Source organism: Pelecanus crispus, chromosome 2 (assembly GCF_030463565.1).
Source record: "Pelecanus crispus isolate bPelCri1 chromosome 2, bPelCri1.pri, whole genome shotgun sequence".
In the NCBI taxonomy this organism is placed as follows: Eukaryota; Metazoa; Chordata; class Aves; order Pelecaniformes; family Pelecanidae; genus Pelecanus; species Pelecanus crispus.
The window spans coordinates 138,820,909-138,848,229 of record NC_134644.1 but is presented as its reverse complement, the minus strand read 5'-3'; positions in this window follow the sequence as shown (position 1 = coordinate 138,848,229).

The following is a 27,321-nucleotide window of genomic DNA, read 5'->3' as shown; positions in this document are numbered from 1 at the left end:
CATGGCAGTGTAAAGGGCTGCCAAGCACAGTTACCAAGCCAAAAATGTGAACTTTCTAGTGATGATAGTATGCAGTTAGATATTTGCCTATGCTTGTGAAAGTATGTATCTACAAGTGCTCATTTCCAAAAACTGATTCATAATCTCAAATTTAACACTATTTTGTGTTCCTTTAGGTAAAAGTTTTAACACTGTTCTTACAAAACATTCCATCAGAGTTCACTGGGCTTTTATTTGATGTATTTTAAAATAATATTAGGAAAAAAAGACAATAGTGAAAGAAAGTTAGCTCTTTTCTAAAGGGGCACAAACTGAAATGTGTCTGCTTTAACTAATATATCATGGTCCTGATTCTGAATTCTTAAATAAGGAAGCTCTGTTGTGAATTTTTTCATGAAACTCCAAATGACTACCACAAGAATATAAATGTAAGTCATCATCTACAGCATACTTCAGTTCAGAAAGTCATAGGTAAACGAATCTTTTCCTAATAACAGCAATGACCTTTTTCCGATTAAATTTTGTTCAAAGCATCCTACTGTTCCACAGCATCTACATGTAGAGATTTTAAACAGATCCCTAGGTCCAGCTCTTTGGGTTGGACATGGAAAGCAGCAGAGCCGATGAGAAGGCAAGATACAGGATCAGCCTGTGTTAGCGTTTGCCAGCGGTCTCTCTCCTCATCTAATTTCCTGACCATTTTAGATCTCATACACTCAGTAGACTGTCCAACTATTTGTGTGCCTATTTGTGCAGCTCCCAATGACAAATTTCAATCTGACAGAAGCTTTTGTCTCTTAAGCATTAAGTCTGGAGCATCTTCACACACTGGTGAGAAGTGAGACATGAAGGAGCATCTAGCACTAAACTTGTAGCTGGAATGTTGATGTGCACCACAGTTTTAACAACAGAATCACTTTATGATACAATACACTAGTGGAAACTCCAAGAAATTATGTCTACTGGAGCTCATAGTCTGTAAATGCTTGATGGGTCCCCTCTCAAATAACCATCACCTGCTTTCGGTGGTCCCTCAGAGTATTTCTGCTGTGAGTTTAGGCAGAACCAGGAAGAATCATAAACTTAATTTCTTATTTGACTGCCATTCAGAAATCAATAGAAGTTTATCTCCAAATTGAAAGGTAATGAATTGGAAAACAATAAATTTTTTTTAATGATTCTGTGGTCTCTAATTGAAATTAGATGTGTAAAGGAATGAATCAAAGTTCTCAGGCTCAGGGTGGCATCAGATTCACTGATGCCATGTGCAACAGGAGTCCTCTACTACCTGATATGCTTAGTTAAGTGCTTTAAAACCCATACAGTTACTTGTAGTTTCAGTCAAATAGTACTACTCTAGATTCATGCTGGTGGGCTAAAGGATGGGAAATGGTCCACTTTTAATTTCCAAATCATGGAAATGGTGGGGTGTTTTTAACTAGAACCAGCCCACCACTGAAAAAAAAAAAAGGAAATAATTATTCACTTTTTGAATATGCCCTTTAGAAATCTGTAACCTGTTGATGTGACCAGTTCCCACAAAAAAAAAAAAAAAAAGCATAAAACCCCTCAAAATGTAACTGAGGCACTCAAGCATTGCTGACTTGCTACTTGTTAATTATTCCATTTGCTAATGTGGAGTTTGAGGGTGCTCTAATTTAACAGGGCAGAGCCAAAGGTTACATTAGCCTGGTGTGAGTAGACATGGAGTTCTCAGATAGAGTTGCTGGGAGCAGACAGCACTGAAAGGAGCACCTGGCCTGGACTCCCAGCAGTGCATTAGTTAGAAACAGGAGAGAGAAACAATTGCAGCACTAATGAGCCCCAGGTGAAAAGACTATTTAGCTAGTCTTTCTTTTTTTTTTTTTTTGTTTTGAAAATGTGAATGTTTTGATTGATGAGCCAAATTGTTTGGAATTCCTAATTGTTCATTACAATAAAACATAGCTTTTGTGTTCCTTCCCTTTAAAACACAGATTGCTCACTACTAAAACCAAATATAACAATTGAGGGGAAAAAAATTCCAGACACATACTAGAAGCCACTTGGTGAGATAAAGCTCTGTATCATATCCCGTGTTTGCTGAGTGTTTATGAGTCAGAGCAGTGCAATGGGATTCCCTGTGAGCTAAAAATGGCTTATTAAGCATTTACAATACAAATTTTCATATAATTGCTTCTTTTGAGAGTTCGGATTCCTCTTTTCCTTTCAACCAAGTCTTTTTTTAGTGTGTCATTAAAAAGTGCTTTTGATAGCCACCAATATTTGTATTAAATTACGTATGTGTTGATGTGGATAGGTTTACTCTGTCAAATTGTCAGTCTAATACTCATGTATATGTATGGAGTGAGCTGCTAGCTAAAAGCAATGGTTGCTACCCTTTGATAATATTTTATTATTTTATTGATGGTTAATTTTATGTACAAATATTTTAGAATTGTTAGCAATAAAGAACGGTAGAACAATAATGATTACAGCAGAAGAGATTATAAGAATGGATTTTCAAATCAGCAAATAAGGTTATATTTGTGTATCTTCCTTCTTCGGTGTCAGGTAGCTTTTGGCCACTGAGAGGATCCATATTTGCTTAAATATGGGGCAGATTTCAGTTTAAAACACTGTGGTGCAGAAGTGTGTAAATCTGTACTACTGCCTCAGCAGAGTCACAGCAGGTCATCTGCACGGTACTGGAGCCATCCAGGTACACCTCTGGGACTGAGGTCAGGATCTGGCCACGGGTTTGTTTTCTGATTTTCCCTGAGTGAACGATCAAGCCAGTGTTAAAAATGAGCACTTGCTTTCTGCTTTTGTGAGGGGCTGGCTCCGAGTTATTGAAATATTTTCCTGATATTGAAATATGAAATATTTTCTGCTGTCCACTCTTGCTTGCTTATGGCTAATCACGTGCACCAGGATAACCTATGTAAAGAAAAATCTCTTTGATGGATAGTGAAAGGATTAGACATGATAAAAGACCTCACAGTAACTTTGCTCTTAGACAAATTGTACTTATTTCTTCCAATTCATGCAATAACTTCACTGTGTATATTTCAGCACAAAAAGACAGCTTATTTTGATAGTGCATGATTAGTAGCATGGCCACAAAGTGAAAACTATTCAATATGGGGGGGATCTAGTTAATATGTTGTCATTACTTAGTTGCTTAGTGCCATTGGGGTAGGGAGATTTATAGTGGCTGCCTCAAAGCTGACAGGTGTCAACCTTAGTTCTTGGCCAATGTCTTTTCAAAGAACTTGTGAGTGGCAGTGAAATAATAATGGTCAGACTTCACACCTGGACAGTAACAACACAGTGTTTGCTAGCACAAGGTGTCTCAGTGATAAAATAATCTGTGGAGCTCATTGCTGCTGGTGCAAATGAGGAAACGGAAACTAAAACCCTTAAAATCAGAAATTAAACCTGCGTGGGACTGGGCAGATAGAAATTAAGTATTAGAGAATGTCTGCAGTGAAAACTCTCCAGTGTGATATTCTGGTCTTTTAATTTAACACCAGATCTAATCAATGTGAATAAGCTCAGGGAAATTCACTTTGTATTCAGCGAGGATAATCCACCATGATTCTTATAATACGCTGTATTCATTATGAGTGGTATGAAAACAGTCTATACCAATTTTAGCTAGAAATGTTAGGAAATGCACCTGCTGATAAGCCCATCAATTTTAATATGCTAGGGAGCTTAAATGGGCAAAATCAGAGTTATGAACCATCTCTATAACTCACAACAACTTTCTGGTCTTCCCCACAGGAGAACAGTGACCATACCAAGCTTTAGTGACTTATCTTGACTATGCTCTGCCTAAACCAAAATCTCAGCTGCTAGACAGCTGTGGAAGATCAAGCTCAATATTTTTTTCTTGACATTGAATTTGAAGGGTGAATCCAAAGGCCTAACAGATCCATTCCATTGCCAAGGGGTTTTTTGCCAGTTGATACAAGTACACATTGGATCTTCAGAAATTTCTCATTACCGTGATGTCGGTCAGCCAAAATATAATCTGCTCGGCAGCAGAACTGTCACACACTTGCTCCATTTCTGCACCAGATGGATGGGTTCACAATAAATTCTCATCTTGATCCCTGGACTGGAAATCTCACATAAGAATTGACTTTTTAAAGGTTTTGTTTTACAAGGGACTTCATCCCAGTGAGTTTCTAGTTATCTCCCAGCCAGAACAGAATTGCTTGAATTCACATTGTGTTCTTCCCCTCCCTATCCATGCAAGACACCAGCTTGTTTTCCACTACAAGCTCTAAGCTATAAGCCTGCATTTTGTTGGCTTTTTATATTCATCTGGCCATTTCAGAAACAATTTGCTTTTCCCAAAAAGGCTTGTCTTTACTTACATCCAGGCTTGTTCCCAAATTTTTTTGTTTAAATCTTCAGCTTTAACTACATTTCAGCTGATGATTTTGTCTTTCTCATAACAATTTTGGATGAAACTTCCAAAAATGAGTCATCTGAACCAGATTTGCCCTTCCTAATTTACTGGCTGCTGTACAGAGCTGGTTGACAAAATCTGACTGATTCAGATGTTAATTAGAGGCAAAGTACAAAGTTAAAGAATTCTGAAAACAGGGATTTTATTTTACACCGAAGAATCTTCACACAGATAACCAAAATCTTAGTTAAGATAAATCAGTTCTTCTTATATCACCAATTAAAATTTCATATTGATAAGTGCATCCTGTTAAAAGCGCAGTGCTCACATTTATTTCAAAATTATGCTCCAGGGAACCAGCAGCAAACTACATGCACACTGCTGTGGCAGGGAATGCAGCACTTAAACAATGAGATAGGAGATAATGTAAAACTAATATAATTTAATATAAAAATGATCCTATTAGAAGCATGATGAGATCTCAGCAACCCTGGAAATGAGGATATATATTTAAGTAGAGCAACAATATGGTCCTGGCTGCTATGTTTTACATCTTAATTAGATTACCTATTGCAAGAAGAATATAGTTGATATTGAAAATGTTCCACTGAAGGATGACAAAGTGTCTACCAGCAGAGTAAATGACTTAAGGCACTGATTTACATCAGAGGTGAGTTAGGAGTTTTTTAATGTTTAACTGCATGTATGAAAGTATGTTGAGCATTTGTAAAATCATTTAGGCATTTACAGTTTTACAAATTTGAATTAAAATTCAGAATAAACTTTTTTACAATAACTGCTTTTACTTTGTTTTCATTTGTTGATTTATATATTTTGTACTGCTGTTGATAGGATATTTAACTTATAATACATGAAAGTGCGCTAAGCTGTAAAAGTTAAGGCCCAAATCATATAAATGTTTGTGCAAGTATTGCTGTATGCTAAGGTCTGTATCTAACATACATGTTTTTATTTTAGAGGAATAAAGTTCTTGTCATAGTAAAAGAAAGTTGATTTCAGCTTCAGCAATGAAAAACCTTATTTTAACTTTAAATTAATGGAATTATAACTTAAATATAGATATGTATGCATATATACACATATGCATATATGTGTGTGTGTCCAGGACAAATTTTTCAAATATAGGAACCCAAGTGAGTGCTGATTAGGGGTATCAGAGTGTTGGAGCTGGTTTTATCAATGCATCTTTCTCCAGCTAATACGCTGTATTTTTCACTGGGCTAATGAGCGCTGGTGATGTGTATCACTAACACTGCCCTCTTCTACATCAAGCTCCTCACTGTTGCACTGTGGAGACATACCTCACATGACTAAAGGATACTGATTTCCTTAAAAATCCTGAAGGAAACGTAGGCCTAGACAAAACATCTGAGCTTTTTATAACTCTGGAATTTCTATATGGGGGAAGAGAGCTTTGTCTGTGCACACAGGCTAGGTCCATTTATGTCTGAAAGTCTGTTTTCCTCATAATTAAGTTCATTGGTCCTCAAGCTTTTTTCTTATGCCTACATGACATTTAAAATATAAACATTTTCAATTGAAATCTTTAATTTCATACCAAAAATGTAACTGATAGTTAAGAAAACAGTTGGATAAAGCTTGCACAAGAATAAATTAAGATCATAAAACCAGAAAGGAAGCAGAAAATTATCATTTTAAAACATAATTTTTCAAATTAAGAAAGATGATCTTGCTCATACTTATTTTAACTGAGCAGTCAAAAACACTGTGATACAGCCTTATTCATAAAGGAAAAGCAAACAATCATAGGGACTTCATAGACAGGTATTAAACAGTCATTTTTTGGCGATAATTGCACAGAAAGCCTTCGATGTGTGCCATGCACACGAGTGTCATTATTTTTCTCCCTAACAAGAGTTCACCTAATCAGGAACAAGCTGAAGGATCTTTTTTTCAAGTTGTTGTAAATAGAGGGGTCAGGGAGAGGGACAAGATCTTCCCTAAGCACCTCCCTCCCTCCTTAACCTTGCCCCAGGCTACTGGGAGGTTTACAGGAGCTCTGGTTCTCCTCACACTCCCAATGCACATCCTATTATTACTCAGACTCGATTTTGCTGCAGCCGCACAGTTAAACCCGTGGAGATAAGATGGGAAATAATTGAGAGTACGACAGCTGCAGCCTCTGCCAGGGTGCTCAAATTTCTGGTAACTAAGTCCTGGGCAAGACATTTTTCAGTCACTTGAAGATAACTGCTACAAATGTGATCCTCCCAATTTCATCCATTTGGAAGTCAATTTTTAACCTTTTGTTTAAAAAAGATCTTTAAAATTAGTGTCTAGGACTGCTGAAGGGGACAGGAAAGGTGGGCCTGTCTGTGAGAAAACAGCATGTGAGCACTGGGAATTAGCTGAAGGGCATGTTTTCCAGGGAATAGCTTTAGGTAGGATCCCAGCCCAAACAGAGAAACCATCAGAGTGTGGGGAAGAGGAATGCTCTCTTCCAAAACTGATAAGTGCAATTGTTATACCTAGAGACGAGTTTATTTTTTGCCACGAATTGGATTACGCTGACTCTTGTTAATCTAGCTGAAACAGATCTTGTTTGAGGGACTTTTAGGAGTCATCTGTCTTTGCTGGAAGAAAGTGAGAATAACTGGCAAAGGATGTAGGAGGGAGGAAGTCTTGTATTTTCAAGCTTTAATTTTGATTTAGCAGTGCAGGAAGAACTCCGCACCTTCAAGTTTGGCCGTCATGAACAGAGTCACAATAAATTTCTCTTACATTACTTCTTACCCTTATTACTTTAGCACTAGTTTTAGAGAATTAATAGTTCTAAACTCCAAAGTGAATGTTTGGCTACTGTAAACACTCTTTTTAAAGGAAATGATGTTAGTCATGCTGTGTTGCACTCCAGTGATTTCACAGTAAATATCTTTGCAGGCGAGTCTGAGAAACATTTGCTCATCATATAAGTCAGGAATTTGAGCCTTTTACCAACTCGTCTTTTGCTTCCACACAGTTATCCTGTGGTAAAAAAAAAAAAAAATAGAGAGATGTATTAGGGGAGAGGAAGTATTCTGCTACTCAGCTCAAAATGTAAAAATCTCCTCTATTTGAAAGGGGTTTTGTACAGACACTCTGCTCTAGAAACTTGTTCTACTCAAATAATTCCCATCCCAATACATATAGTAGAACATATCCTAAAGGACTGAACTTTTACAAATGTAGACATAAAAAATTAAACCAATGGGGAAATGCTGATCTCCAGTTATTTATTTTAACCAGACTGACATAAGAAATTATCGAACAATGCTGTGATAGAGAAGATAATCTTACCTTGTTGACCAATGAGGGTACAAGCCATGGAAATTTTGTAGCAAAAAAACCCCATTATATATTTTTAAGTTGTTTAGACTTAATTTCCAACAGGTTTGCACTAATCTTATGAAAATATACTGACCCTGCTTATACTTTTATATCTCAGAAAGAAGACTATTAACCATTTGAACTCCTTTTCCCTGATGGTCACCATTCACAGTAGTAATTTAATTCTGGCTTTATTAGTTGATTTTATTATTACTTTTAGAAAAAAAAATGAGCTTGGTTTGGCTCAAGAAATTATGCTGAAATTTTAGCTGGTTCTAGTTTCAATAGCTAAATGTTGTAAAGTAAATACATTTTTATCACTACATTTGGCAGTCCAAAGAATTCCCAGTTAAAGCTGGAAGGAATCAGAGTAAAGAGATCAGTTTGGAATGTGGCAGCTTAGTCTTAAGAGTATTTATATGGACTGGATGTTTAATATTAGGTTTTATGGGGAGTCAGTTGTATCTGCAATGCAGTGAAAACCTTTTTTTGCAGCTGAGAGTAGTCTATGCATAGAGTGAATCAACAAACAAATTCAAATGTTTTTGTTCTTATTGGTTTTTTGACATGAGCATGCAAAGTGCTGAACACTTTTGATTCCAACAAATGCAGTGGGACTCTACCAGATCCTGTAACATCCATGACCTAGGTCTTGCTAGAATGTTTTTAAAACAAATGCATACTGCTAAAAGTCAAATGCCTAATAAAACAAAAACTTCCCAGCCATGTAAAGGGTGGCCATTTTTAAAGTGAAGTGCCAAGACAAAGCTCATCATTTCTTGGCCTTAGTTTTTCAGTCCCATGCCAACTACCTATTCAGCAGCTGTCCTAGGTCTCTAGGATATATGTAGGATACTTGCATGGAACAGCAGGGCAGTTGAGAAATCTTAGCTATTTATTTCCAATTTTTCGCTTTAAGGTTTATTGATCAATGCACTAGGAATATAAAGCATAAAAAGCAACCGTTTACCTTGACGGTCAGCCACAGACTGCAGTATCTTCTGGAGGACACCAAGGCAGTGCTAAAGGTTAGCCTGCCTTGGCAGCAAATCAATGCATTTTTGCAAAATGACTAAAGACATCTGAAACTTTGTTCAGTGATTCTTTTCCTTCCCCCACTCTGAAATAACACCACTTCATTCTTTGCACCTAACAGTGGTGGTTTACTTATTCAGGTGATTTAAAAGGTCAGTGAAAAAAATGTCCTACTACCTAGAATGACCACAAAATGAATCTAAGCTATGTAATACACAAGAAGTTGTAAGGAATATAGGTGTGTGACCTATGGAGATCTTTTTTTTAGAAGACCTGCTGAGTTCACTGAGCTTTTGTCCGACTGTGTCCAGGGTCTCCTTGAGTGCAACCAGTTGCAGCACTGAGGCTTCACCAGTGGTGTTCAAGCATCAGCTGTGAGCACAGAATTTCTGTATCTGATGCTGTTTTTTTATTAACTTTAACATTCACATAGTCTTGTTCTGCTGGTACCAGCCTTTCCACGGCATGAGTTTACAATGCAGTGCACTAGGGAAAATAGCTAGGAACAGAACTTCTCAATTTACCTCAATACAAATTTTGCCATTCATTCACCAGTACCCTTCTGACCCTGCCACTCACCAAAACCAGGAACCACAGGTGTACTTGCAACTATCCTCTAGGAAAAGGACGAGAAGACAAGGAAAGCATCTGCAGAAGAAAAAAGGAAACTGATTCTTTTGCTTACAGTCCTTCCACAAAGTGTTTCAACTGAAAGACTGACCTCCAGGTGTGCGATATGCTACCTTCCAGGATATTGGTTCCCTGATCATTCAGACTGGGGACTTGCTGGAGTGCACCATAGCTCCTCCCCAGCTTGCAGACCACCTCTCCTTGGGGGTACACCAGAGTCTCATTCCAGCGCATGAGTCAGCCCATGGCTTGTATGAAACCAGACCCACCTGAGAGAAGTGCTCCAGATTCTCCACTGAAGGGGCACGTATTTGAATGTCTGCATGCCCCTCAGTATCCCAGTTATCTGTAGGCAAAGGAATTGGAACATGACCCAGTATAGAAAAGAATGACAGCTTCAAGCATGTGGTCTATATAACCTTGGAGCTGCAAGAGCAGAATCATAGAATCATAGAATCATAGAATCATAGAATCGTTTAGGTTGGAAAAGACCTTTAAGATCATCCAGTCCAACCATTAACCTAACATTACCAAGTCCACCACTAAACCAATTAAGGGTAGAGTAGCAATTTTGTGTTTTCTGGCTTATTGTGGATAATAATCGTGGCTGGATTATTTATAATGAAAGTAAAAACTAGGAATCATTAAGATTAGAAAGGACCTCTAAGATCATCAGTCCAATCATCAACCCAACACCACCATGCCTACTAAACCATGTGGTTTTACCTATGGTAAATCACAGTGCATTTGCAAGTAGCTGTGCTTATGGATTTATTAAGTCTCATTAGTGTTTATGTTATGGGGAAGGAAGTACAATACCTCCTCAGAAATTTCTAAACAGAAACCAAAAGTAGTGTTTCCCAGCCTCCTGTCCAGGAACCATCAGTCACCCATGCAGTATTAGATACATGACAGGCAAGATGATTGCAAACATGTTCTTTTACAGACAGCAGACTCACATGTGCAAGCTAGCAAGCAAGCAAAAGAAATGGAAAGAAATAAATGTAATAAATGAATAGTCTTATTTAGTCTGATTTTTCGGAACTTTTGTAAAGGGCTAAACTATTGTTTACTGGTTTAGTTCAAGAAAGGCAGACACTGATTGATGAATTAAAGAAATGGTGAACCATTCTGGTCCAGAAAGTCTGGACTACAAGGAGATTCAAAGCCTGATTGTATCCAAGGTCTGGGCAAGTGAATTAGGTCTGCATGTGTATCATCTACAATAGAGGCCTAATTTAGGTATATCTGCATATGTACATGATCTGAATAGAGATCTTAAGCATTGATGTAGCGGCAAACTATAAAAAGCATAGACTGTTTGTGTTTATATGTTTTAATATTTAAATCTATGTGCATTTGATGCTGCAGATTGAGGAGCAAGATATGCATAAACTCCCTCCTGACAGAAATAGAAAGCAATGTATGTGGTATCATAAAAAGAGAACAAGGAAGTATGATGGCTGGGTAAGCCATAAGCCTTAGAAATCAGAGTTAGATGAAATGTTAACTGAGTCACGTTCTTTTATTCATTCAGCTCAAATGATGCTCTTGGTCCTGTGCAAGACTGAGAAGATGAGATGATTTTTGTCCTAAGGACCTTACCATGTAACTGAATGGACCAATGGAAGTATAAAGGCAAATCTATCAGAGAAAAATTAATCCTAGCAGGTTTTAAACTTCTTCAACTCCTTCAACTTTTTCTTTATTTTACCAGAACAGGGGTCTGGTTCCTTGGGGCTAGAAACAACTTTCTTTAGAGGAGCTTGAAGGAAAATAGTTGATAGAGTCCCTACTTGACTGCTGCTATCATGTCAAGAAAAGGAAAGAAAAAAGAGAAAAACCTGTATTATGTTTGGGCGGTAGCCCAGGAATATGTGGAGGAGGACTCTCATCCCAGAATACACTTCAGGCACAGCCCCTAAATCTCAGTAAATTGTATCTGGGTTCTTATTTTTCTCAGTTGTAAAATAGGCTTAATTTTAAAGCATGACAAAAGCTCGTTCATCATCTGCCAAAAAGCACTTAGATATTGCATGGCAATAAGAGGGTATGTGCAGAGTTATTGGGATGGTTGATTTTATTAGTGTGCATTTTTGGCATTCTGTACAGACATGAACCTTCAGCAGAAGCCGGAGCAAGAAATTTTTGCCAATCTAATCAGGAGAATGGCTATGGTTCATTTCCAGGGGCTTGAGGACCACACATACTATCGTAAAGGATACTACCATTCTCCAGGCTCTTCTTCTCAGTTAAGTTCTTCAGTTCAACTTCTCTTCAACTCCTACTGTAACAGTGCTCTTAGAGACAAGCCTTGAGGGAGAACATGCGGGTGAGATGGTGCTTTCCCACATATATATATGTGGGAGCATTTCTGATTCATATATTGGCTTCTATCTACACTTATTAGGAAGAATGAAGTCCTTTTAATTTGTATTGACTGCCTTTATTTCAAGAAAGTTCATTACAATGGAAGTCTTTGATGTAATACTTTATTACATGGGCAGCTGTTTTAGACCCCCTTCCTGTGTGACCCATAGGGCCCCAAATCTAGGTGATCACAACAATCCCTTCCAGCCTCAAGAATGATGAATCTCAGCTAGCTCTCCTAAAACCCATCAACTGTTTTGAGATGATGTTGTTAGTCTTTTAGTAATTACTCAGCTCTCAGAAATGCACAGTACTTCTTGTTTGCTCTCTGAACAAATCCAGATATATTGGTTTGCCAGAAGTAAAATCTTATGTGACAGCATAAGCCAAACACCTTTACTTTAGGGTGGAATTTGAATTTAATACTCCCTTTTTGTGATAGCTTGGCCTTCTCTTTATTCAGAGGCTGTGAAAAAATATACACAAATCTTTCAAGAAATTATCAGCTACTAATATCTCAAATAAAAAAATTTACCATAGTACGTTCTGGGAATTATGCCAGCTAATGAAGCCTTTAGTTAATACATCATTTTATTACTCTGACACTTAATTGTCACTTAAGACTTTAAAATGGTTGTTGAAAATGATAAGTTTATTGTACATATGCATGTCCATTACTCTTAGATACTACTAGCAGGAGTTTGACTCGGTCACCTAAGATGAGTTTGACTATTGTGGATGCCATCACTGAGTCAGTCCAAGTCTCCATGCTTTCTTTGGCTTCCTCTGTTGTCATTAGGCAAAAGGAAGAAATTAATTCTGACCTCTAACGATTCAGCTACTCAGGCTACTTTTTGCAATCTCACCCTCCGCAAGCGATTTTTTCTTGCCTACCCGAGTAATCTTGTCCATATACAAGGGAGTCCCACAGATTTACTTGAATGAATTTTTCAAAGCAGCAGACAGATAAGAGGTATGAGCAGTGACCATTTTCACTTTCAAATGGAAGTGTGGTCCAGTCCAAGGGGTTTCACTTTGAACACTGGGCTGTGGATGCCCTCTTTAGGAGTCCATCCTTACTACAGCTGTTTATTGAGATGGACTGTAAGGACAGGATTCTTCTCTCCCAATGGAGCTGTCTACAGGGCAGATGCCTCCAACCAAGCTAGTGTCCTAGACTCCCATTACAAAGAACAACGAGAGATCTGTTGAAAGAATTTATTGTTCCACTATGTTCAGTATTGGTGCAGCCTCACCTCAAGTACTGTCTGCAGTTTTGGACTTCACAGTATAAGAAGGATATAAAAATATTATAATGGGTCCAAAGGAGAGCAACAAAGGTGAAAGAGCTAGAGGGCATGACTTATGAGGAGTGGCTGAGGATATGGGGTTTGTTCAGCTTAAAGAAGAGGAGACTAAGGGGTGACCTCATTGCTGTCTACAGTTTCCTCATGATGGGGAGCAGAGATGGAGGTGCTGATCTCTACTCTCTGGTGTCTAGTGATAGGACACAAGGGAATGGCTTAAAGCTCCTCCAGGTGAAGTTCAGATTGGATATTAGGAAAAAGCTCTTCAGTGAGAGGGTAGTCAAGCACTGGAACAGGCTCCCTAGGGAAGTTGTCATGGCCCCAAGCCTGTTGGTGTTTGGACAACACTCTTTGGTTTTTAACTTTCAAGCTGCCCTGTGTGGAGTCAGGAGTTGGACTGGACAATCCTTGTGAGTCCCCTCCAACTCAGGATATTACATGATTCTATAATTCTATGGCTGGCACTTGCAAGGAACGGTTAATTTCATCCTAAAGTAGATGGTTAAAACAGGTCAGGTGCCAGTGCTTGCTGTGCCCAAGAAGTTCCTGTTTCTCTGCACCATATAGCAAAAGGGAGGTGCAGTACATGCCTGCATTGCAGAGTCTTAAGTTACGATTAGAAAGATCTTCATAGAGAGTTACCGCTAGTGCAAGACATTTGACTTCTTCCTTCTGTTCTCAGACTTTTTTATACTTTTTTTTTCCTAGATGTCCCCTTTTACCTACTTCTCACCTTGGTAATGGTTAGACAATAGAGTATGCATGTGCACTGCTGTTTGACAGGATTTTCCATTTTTGTAAAATATGCTTCAGCAGAATTCCAAGGAGAGGGTTTAGATTTGTGATCAACTCAAAACTGGTTCAAATAAGGGACTCACAGGTTAATCTGGATGATATCATATGTTATAGTTAATTTATGGTCTTGTGTTTGCGTTATCAAGAATAAAGCCTTTCTGGTTCAAAGGAGAGAAATCAAGAATTTAGAGAAGTGTATTTTGGACAAGAGAATATAACCAGTATTGTCTCAAACTTATTTAGAGTTATATCTAAAATGAAATTCTAACTTCTTGTTCACCTCTACTGCTGTTCGTGTCTGGACTGCTATTTGAAAGACTGGATTTCAGAGATTTTTAGATTAGAAGAGATAAAATCAGAAGGGCCCAGTGTTATCACCCAGTTTGATTTCTTGTTTGTCTCATTCCTTTAATTTCATAGGCTGTAGCCTTAATTGTTGTACAAACAAGATTATCTTTTAGAAAAAAAGGTGTTTCCCATATACTTTGAATCATCCTCAGCCTCTTTCAGTATTTCATATTTTCAGCCAAATAATCTTATTAAGTGTATGAATGGAATCCCATTCCAAACACAATTTTTATTGACATTTCCCCATTTTAAGTCACAGCTTAAGACCTATCTGATAGACTATGTTCAATTTTTAGTCATCTTTAATGATTTTGCACTATATCAATTTTTTTAATTCAATCTTTTTCATTTTAAGTATTTGACAGAAACTCTTTCACCACTTGTAATGACTTAAGAAGATTACCTCTTGCAGGCCTAACAGGTCTTTCTCACAACATTTGAGACTTAATTACTCCAAAGACCATTATGGAAAATGAGGATTGTTAAAGAGCAAATATGAAAGCCTCAACAAACTTATTGAAAATATTTTTCCTCTTGCAGTCTCCCAAGTGTAGTATGATTCTATCAGAAAGGGTTGGAGTTATGTCTGCATCACTTCTGCATTCTGCAGTCACAGCACAGATTATACAGCACAGTGCTTTGAACAGGGAGACACAGTTTCCTTCTTATAACATTTACCTCTTTCATTCTTTGATTGTAATGAAAGTAAGTTCCTGCTATAAAAGTCTATAATTCACCCTTAAAAGAATACTTGGGCTGAAACTTGATATACAACATGCTGGTCAGGGAACAGACATGCTTTGTATGAGATGCAGGTCTGTGCAAAAGCAAGCTAGGCATTTGCATGTTCATACTTTCTGTTTATCTCTACCAAAAAAACCACCGCTTTTTTTCAGCAACATAGTACATGAACAAAGAGGAAATCTTTGTTTAAATGTTGAGGGGTTTATGCCAAGGACATAAGTTTTTAAAAAATTCAGCCAATTACATGCAAACTTGTTCCCATTAGATCTAATATAAAGAACAGAATTTTAGTGTATATATAGTTTTAATTACAGTCCTTTAGCAACTGACTGAAGTAGTGACTGCAACTATTCTATTGCTTACGGAGATTTGAAATGACCTCCACACAACAAGAGTTTATGTACTGTTGGATCTTTTCCCTCATACACTTTTATGGCTGATTCAGTGTTTAATTGAGAAAATACTGTTATTTTTAAGCCTGTTGCATGACAAAGGAAAATTTAAGAAGGAGCCAATCACACAAGATGTTCAGATATGAACCCATCCTGACTTAAGAGATGGTTGATCATGTTCACCACTTCCTGTAAGGAGCTCCTCTTACATGATTTCAGTAACTTTTTCTACAAAGCTCTCAAGCATTTGCTTGCTCCTTTGCTGAATCTGGGCCCTGGCCTGGCCTTATCGCATTGCATTCCCAGGCATGGGAGCATCTGATTCATACATTAAATTCGACTTTTTTTGCAGGCAAAGCTGGATCCTTGTAGGTACTTTGTACATGCGAATTCTCTTTGAAACAGGAAAATTATTTCCAGGAGATTTTTCCTTGAGATACTTCTTTGTGATAGCTAGTGCCCTGAAGAGTAGGTAAGTCAGTGACATCATTGTCCCCGTTCCCTTACAATTTCTTTTCTGTTATGTGATACCTCTAGCTCTTGCTGAAGGAATCTTTCCTCTGGGTTCCTCTCTCACTGACTCTGCCCCTCTCTGTCATTCCCTGCTTCGTAACTTCTTCTTACTTGGGTCTTGGCCAGCTTGCTCCCCTATGATCTTCCACTTTCTCTTTCATCCTCATCCCAGACTGACTCTGACTCTGTGACTGCAAATCCACTGACAGCTATTAAATATACAGCAATGCAAATCAAATCCCATGAGGAAAGCCCAGCTAATTATGTGCTGACTCCCTTGCTGGTACCAAGACTCGGTTGCTCTCATCAATCATCCCCAGGACTCTACTGACTATCAGAGCCTGTTGTGTGTTAGTGACTCTCCTCCATGCCCTCTTTGCACAGTCTTCAGTCTCTTTCTTTAACCTCTTAGTAATTTGCTGAAATCTTCCTTTTGAACATTGGAAGATTCATGGATCCACTATTATCTTGAGCCAAGATGCAGAAGTTCAGCTTGATTTACCTTCAACCTTCCTTGGCCTGTTTTAAATCTACTGATGCACTCTCCATTCTCTGTAGTTTCTCATTTCACTGTTAAACCTTCCAATCATTCGGAGGCTTTCCCTTGTCTTCAAATGCTGCAAGATTTCTTGTGCACTTCAGGGCATTTGGTTAGCTTGTTGTTTTGACTCATTCCTGCCCATTTTGCCTAATATGCTGTTTCATTCTGATTCTTTTTCTGTTTCTTGCCATCAGTCCAGGCTCCACAGGACAGAAAAATATTGTTTCTTCTGTGTAACAAGCAATCAGACCCATCTAGAGCCACAGATGTAATCTATGAGCGTTCAGTTTGTATTGGGCAAAGTCAAGACAGCTGCTGGTAGGAGCTCTTGGCAAATTTCTCCAAAGACACGAGCGTCCCGAAGATGGGGTCTGCGGCTCACAGGCAGACTGCTAGGAGCCTGGTGATCCTTGCCCAGACATGCACTGTATGCCCAGGCAGATGTGCAGTCCTGGGTGATCCAAGAAGTCTGTCCCAGGGCTGGTGACACCAGGATTTCAGTGCCTGCAGGTCCAGGGTAGGCACACCATGCCATGTGCAGATGCTTTGCTGAAGAGGAGCTACAGGATTGCTGGGGAATCCCACAGTCCCGTCTGGGACCAGGGTTTTCTGAGCTGCCCACCAAGGTGTAATACATGGGGCCAGCCCCGAGTTTTGGCTGTTCCCCTCAGTGGTAGATATAAATTGGACAGTTTTGGTAATGGCATGGCCTGGGTTGAATTACTGGGTATTATTACTATGTACTGAAATACCATGTTCACTGATTGAAGAGCAGCATAGTCTCAGAAATTCTAGTTCGATGGGAGTTTTTTTGTTTCCGTCATGAGCAAAATATTATTATTCAAATCTTGTACGCAACAGAATACTCTCTTTTTTAGTGACTTTTAATTGTCACTCCAAATGTCAGCTGTTACATTTCTACTGTACCTATTAGTGTAGAGGTATTACATTTTAATTCTAACAGTTACTGGAGAATCTTTTTTTTTTAATCTTTTCACAACCTGTTGTTATCTTCATACATTTTAACAGGTAGATATTGTGAAATTGATGGGCATTTATGGATGGCTGATGAATTCTGCTTGGTATTATTATGCAGTTGTTAATATAGAAATTGTGTTAATGCTAATACCACTATACATCTTTTGGCAAATCCTTTGTCAGGCCAAGGGATAAGAATTAGGTCATTAAATCTTGAAAAATGACAATAAAAGGAAACAAAAATATAGAAGAAAATATCCCTCCTGCCAAAATTTCTCTCTTCAGTCGTTAGAAATGGCAGGAGTTTGTATAATTGCAGTTCCTACTTTTAAGCTGCCAACTGTCAAAGACAACTTAAAGAATCATAGTATCGTTTAGGTTGGAAAAGACCCTTAAGGGATCTTAAGGATCATCGAGTCCAACTGTAAGCCTAGCACTGCCAAGTCCACCACTAAACCATGTCCCTAAGTGCCACATCTACATGTCTTTTAAATACCTCCAAGGATGGGGACTCAGCCACTTCCCTGGGCAGCCTGTTCCAATGCTTGACAACCCTTTCAGTGAAGAAATTTTTCCCAATACCCAATCTAAACCTCCCCTGGTGCAACTTCAGGCCATTTCCTCTTGTCCTATCTCTTGTTACTTGGAAGAAGAAGACAACATCCACCTCACTACAACCTCCTTTCAGGTAGTTGTAGAGAGCAATGAGGTCTCCCATGAGCTGCCTTTTCTCCTGACTAAACAACCCCAGTTCCCTCAGGTTCTCCTCGTAAGACTTTTTCTCTAGACCCTTCACCAGCTAAGATCAGATTGTGGCAGGAAATGGTCTGAGGGTAATTCATACAACTATAGGTGAGCATTTTCCTGGCAGGGACTTCAGCTTAGTTGCACTGAAGTTTAGCAGATCAACAAGAAAACTAACTACCATTTATCAGTGTGTACACTGATCCTAGACCATCCTAGAAGACTTCCCCTTCACCTATTTAATGTCACGGAAAACTGAGGGAATTGAAACAAGAAAATTATGTTCAGAATCTATTTTTGCTTAAATCTGTATAAAGCTGCCAAGGTTGGATCGCGCTGTGTTGGCAAGACATATTCAAACAGTATAATGAGTGTATTAAAGTCCTGCACAGAACAGGACACAAGAACCACAGAAACTGTATTTGGTAAAAAGACTCACCTTTCTTTTAACATCACTTCTTCTTATTTTCTGCTTTAATATGAAAATAAGAAGCATTCATTGTGGCAAAAATCTTAACAGTTTATTTTAATACAAATGTGCATTTTCTTAATACATATGTGCATTTTCTGGGATTAAAACTTCTTATTTCCCAGTCACTGAATTCTACTTCTGTATTGTATGAAGCCAAGCTACACAACGAGCTGAGTTACACTAACCTTAATCAGTAAAGCACAAATAAAATTATTTCTTAGGGTTTGATGCTTACATCACTAAAGTAAACAAAATGCACAGATAAAAATAAAGCATTGGTGCAATAAGCTGAAGGAAAAAGAAGACAAGAATACAACACACAAGGATTATTCAAAAGCAGAACTAAGAGGAAAATGAAATAGCTCATGATTTCTCACTCTCTCTTCCCATACCTTCATCTCCTTTTAAAATCAAGGAATACAATAATATGTCTTTTTCCCCATACCTGGTAAAAAAATCAGGCCTCTTTCTTTTTCCTTGTGAAAATGTTGAAGAACTAAGGAGAAAGATAAAGAAGGAAAATTACATGACTCAAAACATTTGCATCTTTTCTCATAAGAAGAGAAGAAAGCAACAGCACAATTGTGTGTATCTAAAATACGCATTAAACTTTTTTCATATACCACACTTCTGGAGTTCTGCAGAAAGTTCTTGGGGCATGATTCTGTGGTTCTTGGAGGACTGAAAACCCAGAGCCATTTCAGTTGATAAAAGCCTGAAAACTCAAGCCTTATATGGCTTTGTGTGTTGTTTGAACATTCCCTGCTGGGATTTCTTCTTCTTTCTCATTGCACATGTATACATTACAAAAAATAGAAAAAGGGAACATCGTTAGTTTTGGCATCACTGGAAAGAGTTTTATTATAGCTGCATGGCCTGCAAAAACCTGCCAAAAGCCACAGGGAACCTTACTAAAGAAAATACCTAATTTTAGATAATTAGCATGGGCCCATGGAAGCCTATGGAGATACTGCTACTGATTGCAGTTATAGAAACCTTCAGATCAGAGTGGAAATTATTTTCCTGCATAGCTTCCCATTGGTTTTTAAGTCAGCTCTGGAAACTTTATGTCCCACCATTGTTTTGGAACGTTTTTTATTTGCTGTGGGATATTTCCTTGGCGAAGTGTCCTTGAAAAAGTCCTTGACAAACGACAGAGGCATGTTACAGAGTTGTGCCTCTTCAAAAGTCACTTGTAAACAAAGTGAATCAGGATCATATATGTAATCACACATCTAATCTCCAATGGCATGTCTCATAGCAATGTATTAGATGACTACTATGAATATAACCTAATCTTTTTTTAACTAAAGCTAAAAAAGCTGAGACCAACATAGCTACAAGCAGTTTCTACAATTCCTATATTTACCAACTATGATGTGGAATTATTTATCATTATAACATGAATGGGCTCAAGCTGCGCCAGGGGAAGTTTAGGTTGGATATTAGGAAAAATTTCTTCATGGAAAGGGTAGTCAAGCATTGGAACAGGCTGCCCAGAGAGATGGTGGAGTCACCATCCCTGGAAGTGTTCAAAAAATGGGTAGATGTGGCACTTGGGGACATGGTTTAGTCTAGTCTACCCTTGATTGGTTTAGTGTGGACTTGGTAGTGTAGGTTAATGGTTGGACTGGATGATCTTAAAGGTCTTTTCCAACCTAAACAATTCTATGATTCTATGATTGTATGAACACCTGAGCTGGCTCTTTAAATAGAAGAGAACAGCAAAGAGCCCTATGGCAAAGTTGTCAAAACATTCTTTTTCAAGCAGTTTACCAGCTTACATCTAGGAAGACTGTAGCCTTTTTGGGATTGAAACCATGATCTACCTAATATCTTACAAATGATCAACCTAGGAGGAAAAAACTATCTATGAAAATTCTTGTAGAGTTCAGATAACTATTAATAAAATAAAGTCTTCATATGAATGAAAGCATTAAGCTTATATGTCATAGTAAAGTCAAACTGGGAATATACATTTCTGTCAGTAACTGTAAGCATCCAATATTCCCAAAAAGAAATGCACTACACTGTTACAGAGAATAAATAACATTTCAGAGTATTTTTAATTAGATTTTGTACTTAACTTCTTCTGTGACCAGTTCTCTGTAAATCCCTCTTATTTCCTGCTACCATGCTGTGATACTGCTTTCTTATGAATGAGAGACTAAATAAGCCAGCTGTGATGAATGTGTGAGTGGTTAGGGGATAGTTTACTATAAATTATAGATTTGTTAAAGGAAAGTGGTCTATACCTGTTCCTAGTGTTTGGAGCAAGTATTTAAAAATTGCACTTTTACCAGGTTCTACAACTTCACTGACTTTCAGCCTATGAAAAAACACATGGCTGACACTAGGGTGGAGTATTTTCAAAAACATCCACTTACATAATCTTTGTTCCTGGGCTACTGCTTTATTTTAAAAGGCTTCTTTCACAAAGGTTTAGTGCTTATGTCTGAATTTTGGTCTGTATCTGTTTAGTCAAGAAATTGCTAAATATCTCTGCAGAAATATGAACACTAATACAGACGCAGAGCACTGTATTAGAGAGTTCTGCTTAGCTTCTTGCTCAGTGTCCTGGTGCCATTTTCATGTGAAATCTAGATGTACAAATATTCCTATTTTCTTCATTACTCTTTCTTTTCCATTCAAATCAAGCCCAGAGTTTGCCCCCGACAGCCCGCAGCTTTCCCTGTGCTGTGCCAGTTTAGGCAATTAGGGAAGCACGAACCTGTACACTTCCAGGTACAGTCAGTAAAATATGCATGTTATATCTACTGTAAAATTTTCAGCTATGCTAATTACTCATGGTAACTCCCCTAAACTTTGCTTCTTCTAGACAAACCTCTTGATTCCTTGAAGTATGAGGGCTTTTATTTCTTATTTATTTATTTATTAGGAGAACCACTTAAATTTAGTCACTCACATTGGATGCCAGCTCAAAACTCTAACTTTGAAACTGGATGTTAGCTCAGCATTAAGTTTAAATGAAGGACCTTTCAGGGGAAAAAAAAAATAAAAAAAATATTCCTTAGTCCATACTGTCCTCATCAGCTTTTATAAGTGATGGGAACAATGGGATTTTCAGTGCACCCAAAGGCTAGCAAAGAAGAATAACCAACATGGAAGATGCCTCACAGAGAACACTCCACCAGCAGCTCCCTCTTAAAGATCTTCACTTTCATGACGCTGCATCATCAGGAGAGAGGCACTTCACTTTCATGTAAAATGATTAGGGGATTTCTGAATTAAAATCCGAGCTCCACCTAGATGCTTTAGAGAAGCACAAAGTTATCAGTAACAGCCAGAGTCTAATACAGTCACAACACCTCCATTTACCAAACAGGCTACAATATTCCAAACAATTCTGAGTACAATGCAGTAGAGTGCCTGACAGCAACCTAAACCTGGAGAGAAAGCTGTGTGGAGGATTGTGGCAGGGAGAACTGCAGTCACTTTGGAGAAGCAGCTTGCCAAGGTCAGCTGGAGGTGTGCCATCGTTGCAGTTCATACCTGGGCTTTCTGCAGTACCCTAACAACCCCAGACTGTGTACCAGTGATGACTGTAGTCATTCTGGAGTAGCACTGACTTACCTACATCTCCAGCTAATGTTGTCTCTGCATCATTTAAATTTTAGTTCTCATTCAATTTAGCTGACTCTTGCCTAAATTCACCCAGGATGTGGTAGCTTGCTCTACTACTGTAGTCCTGGTCAGTCATGCATGGTTGTCCTGGTTTCAGCTGGGATAAGTTCATTTTCTTCCTAGTAGCTAGCATAGTGCTGTGTTTTGGATTTAGTAGGAGAAGAATGTTGATAACACGCTGATGTTTTTAGTTGTTGCTAAGTACTGCTTATGCTAGTCAAGGACTTTTCAGCTTCCCATGCTCTGCCAGGTGCACAAGAAACTGGGAGGAGGCACAGCCAGAATAGCAGATCCAAACTGCCCAAAGGGCTATTCCATACCATATGATGTCATGCTCAGTGTATAAACTGGGGGGGTTGGCTGAGGGGCAGCGATCTCTGCTCAGGAAGTGGCTGGGTATCGGTTGGCGGGTGGTGAGCAATTGCATTGTGCACCACTTGCTTTGTATATTATTATTACTGTTATTATTATATTGTTATTATTATTACTACCACTACTATTTTACTTTATTTCACTTATTAAATTGTTCTTATCTCAACCCAGGAGTTTTTTTGACTCTTGCTCTTCCGATTCTCTCCCCCCTCCCATCGGGGTAGGGGGAGTGAGCGAGCGGCTGCGTGGTGCTTAGTTGCTGGCTGGGGCTAAACCACGACAATGGTGGAGATACAGAGGCAGATGATATCAACAAAATGAATCCACTACAAACCGAGTTTTCTCTAACTCTCTGGAAGGACCATGACAAAACTAGTCAAGGTAACGGACAAAAGAGGCCATTTATAAAAAAGAGCTCTGGGTCTGCATAGCTTGAAATATCTGAAATTATTTTTGTTCTGTTCAACATATCAAAACAAAGCCACAACGTTTCCTTCTGTCATTGCTGGCATTGGAAAAGAAGGCAATAACCTGCAGACACTTTTGAAAATGTGCTGACAGATGCAGATCTGTTATGACTGAAATGAGTGTAAAGCCACAATTACTGAACGAGTATCCTCAATCAATCCAAAGCTATTTCTTAGGACACAGTGTGGCTGAATCATTCAATTCCATCTATCTTGTTTGGAAAGAGCCCTTAGGCTATGTTTATTCTTGTAAATTAAACATTCTAGCAAATTAATAGCTTTAGGAAGTCTTCCTGAGGACTCAAACTCAACAGTCGACATGCTTAAAACATTAGAAGGGTTTCGGGAACAGCTCTGGTCTGGATCAAAGAGCGCTCCCCCAGACAACTCCCTGGCATCACCTGGGGGAATGCGTAGGTCACGGACACTTCCAGGCAGGCAGCTGCATAAAACTGGCCTTTTTTGGATGGTGAGAGGGTTTAATAGTATGGACACAGGCTACTCTGTGCTAGTTGGCCTCAAAGACAGAGAGTTTTTCTGGGCAGGTTTAATTCACTATGGTAAAGAAAGTCTTAGAATGTTTTGGTCTTGCAAATGTGTGAGTTAGTCATATGATGATGAACTGACAGGGGTCTGGTGTCTCTAGCAGGTCCATGCCAAGTGACATCCCAGATCTCTGTTCTCATGTTCTCTCCACCTGTGACAGCCAGAGTGCAAAGCACAGATGTGTGCATCTCCTCACAGAAAATCTAAGCCATTCCTGGCCTCCTCATTTTATACCCAGGAGTATAAAGTACCCAACTTCTGACTGTCCAGAAGCCTTTCACAAGCCCATAACTTAAAGGCCTGGTGAGATTTTCCCATGCCTTGCTAACTCAAAAGATGTTTTCCGCTACCACTTGGCGAAGGTTTCAAGGTGGCTGGCTGCCTGGCTGCCCCAGCTGCCCTCTACCTGCAGCAGGAAGATCTCCAGAAGTCCTTTCTTCCCGCAGACTCTCAGCTGTTCCTGGCTTAGCTCCTGTAAGTCCCGTTTCAAGTCAGTCTTTTCCCAGCTACTGTTTCCCGGGCTCCCTGCAGCTGCAGCAGCTGTTCACTTCTCTTGGTCTCCCTTTTTTGGGAGAGGCTTGTCCTTCTCACCAGCTGCCCTCTCCCAGCCCCCAGCTATTCAGGTCCTAGCCCTGCTTCCTTATGTCTTCCCAATACCTCCTGCAACCACTTATCAAGCCCTGCTGCCTTCCCTCCACACCCAGCTAAGGAGGGTGCCAGCTCTGCCTTTGCAGCTCACTTGTCACCCTTTGAACACCACTGTCTCCCTTCCTGTGTAGAGAAGGAGTCCAGTCATAAAACTACGTGGTCTTGTCCATCATAACACATTTGCCCAAAGCATCTTGTTTCAACGGAAAGTCCAACTGAGAGAAAGAGCATCTATGCAACTGCTCTGCACTGAAAAGCAGATGTGTTGAAAAATAATCATAAAATCATAGAATGGTTTGGGTTGGAAGGGACCTTAAGGATCATCTAGTTCCAACTCCCCCTGCCATGTCCAGGGACACCTTCCACTAGACCAGGTTGCTCAAAGCCCTGTCCAACCTGGCCTTGAACACTTGCACGGATGGGGCATCCACAGCTTCTCTGGGCAACCTGTTCCAGTTCCATCACCAGAGGGTGGTGACCGCCCTCACAGTGAAGAATTTCTTCCTTATACCTAATTTAAATCTACCCTCTTTCAGTTTAAAGCCATTACCCCTTGTCCTATCATTACATACCCTTGTAAAAAGTCTCTCTCCAGCTTTATTGTAGGCCCCCTTCAGGTACTCGAAGGCTGCCTTCTTATGTTGGGGGCCCCAGAGCTGGATGCAGTACTCCAGGTGGGGTCTCATAAGAATGGAGTAGAGGGGTTGAATCACCTCCCTGGACCTGCTGGTCACACTTCTCTTGATGTAACCCAGGATACAGTTGGCTTTCTGGGCTGCAAGCGCACATTGCCAGGTCTTGTTGAGCTTCCCATAAACCAACACCCCCAAGTCCTTCCCCTCAGGGCTGCTCTGAAGCCGTTCTCAACCCAGCCTGTATTTGTGCTTGGGATTGCCCTGACCCATGTGCAGGACCTTGTACTTGGCCTTGTTGAATTTCATGAGGTTCGCATGGGCCCACCTCTCAAGGCTGTCAAGGTCCCTCTGGATGGCATCCTTTCCCTCCAGCGTGTTGACTGCACCACACAGCTTAGTGTCGTTGGCAAACTTGCTGAGGGTGCACTCAGTCCCACTGTCCATGTTGCCAACAAAGATGTTAAACAGCACCGGTCCCAATACTGACCGCTGAGGAACACCGCTCATCACTGGTCTCCACTTGGACATCAAGCCACTGACAGCAACTCTTTAAGTGTGACCATCCAGCCAATTCCTTATCTACCAAGTGGTTCATCCATGACATCCATGTCTCTCCAATTTAGAGACAAGGATGTCATGCAGGACAATGTCAAATGCTTTGCACAAGTCCAGGTAGATGACATCAGTTGCACTTCCCTTATCCACCAATGCTGTAATCCCATCGTAGAAGGCCACCAAATTTGTCAGGCATGATTTGCCCTTAGTGAAACCCTGTTGGCTTCATGTCACCAATCACCTCCTTCTTTTCCATGTGCCTTAACATAGTTTCCAGGAGGATCGGCTCCATGATCTTGCAGGGCACAGAGGTGAGACTGATTGGCCTGTAGTTCCCCGGGTCTTCCTTTTTTCCCCTTTTTAAAAATGGAGGTTATGTTTCCCTTTTTCCAGTCAGTGGGAACTTCACCAGACTGCCACGACTTCTCAAATATGATGGATAGCAGCTTATCAGCTTCATCTGCCAGTTCCCTCAGGACCTGTGGATGCATCTCATCAGGTCCCATGGACTCATGCACCTTCAGGTTCCTCAGATGGTCTCAAACCTGATCTTCTCTTACAGTGGGTGGTTCTTCCTTCTCCTAGTCCCTATCTTTGCCTTCTGCGACTTGGGTGGTGTGGCTTGAGCACTTGCTGGTGAAGGCCGAGGCAAAAAAGTCATTGAGTTCCTCAGCCTTCTCCATATCCCGGGTAACCAGGTCTCCCATTTCCTTCTGGAGAGGGCCCACTTTTCCCTAGTCTTTCTTTTATCACTGACATAACTATAGAAGCTTTTCTTGTTGCCCTTGATGTCCCTGGCCAGATTTAATTCTGTCATGGCTTTAGCTTTCCTAACCTGATCCCTGGCTGCTTGGACAATTTCTCTGTATTCCTCCCAGGCTACCTGTCCTTGCTTCCACCCTCTGTAGCTTCCTTTTTGTGTTTGAGTTTGTCCAGAAGCTCCTTGTTCATCCAGGCAGGCCTCCTGGTGGTTTTGCCTGACTTCCGCTTTGTTGGGATGCACCGCTCCTGAGCTCAGAGCAGGTGATCCTTGAATATTAACCAGCTTTCTTGGGCCCCTCTTCCCTCTAGGGCTTTATCCCATGGTACTCTACCAAGCAGATCCCTGAGGAGGCCGAAGTCTGCTCTCCTGAAGTCCAAGGTAGTGAGCTGAGCTTGCTGTGTGCCCTTCTTGGTGCCCTAAGGATCTCAAACTCCACCATTCCATGGCTGCTGTAGCCAAGGCTGCCCTTGAGCTTCCCATTCCCCACCAGCCTCTCCTTGTTGGTGACAACAAGGTCCAGCATGGCACCTCTCCTCACTGGCTCCTCTGTCACTTGGAGAAGGAAGTTATCATCAATGCATTCCAGGAGCCTCCTGGATTGCTTATGCCTTGCTGTGTTGTCCCTGCAAGAGATATCGGGGTGGTTGAAGTCCCCCACAAGGACCAGGACTTGTGAACGTGAGGCTGCTCCTATCTGTCTATAGAGGGCCTCATCTGCTCGGTCTTCCTCTTCAGGTGGCCTGTAGCAGACCCCCACTATAATGTCACCAGGATATATCTTAATTTATCTCTTTCACATGTAAATTTAAGCTTAAAATGCAGATTTGCTTGTCTAAAACCTCTTGGGTAAAATGTAAAACTCTGCTCTAATAAGCAATCTATCCTTTTTGGCTAGCAGTATTCTATGTACCATCAGACAGCTGAAGTCTGCAGTTACATTAATTTTTTTATGTTTAATAATTATAGTATAATTAATGCAGATTCTGTGAAACTGTTATGTTGCAATTAGATAAGCCCAGTGAACTCAGTCAAAAATCCAGGTAACTTAGTTTTTGAGTGCTGCTACAGAAG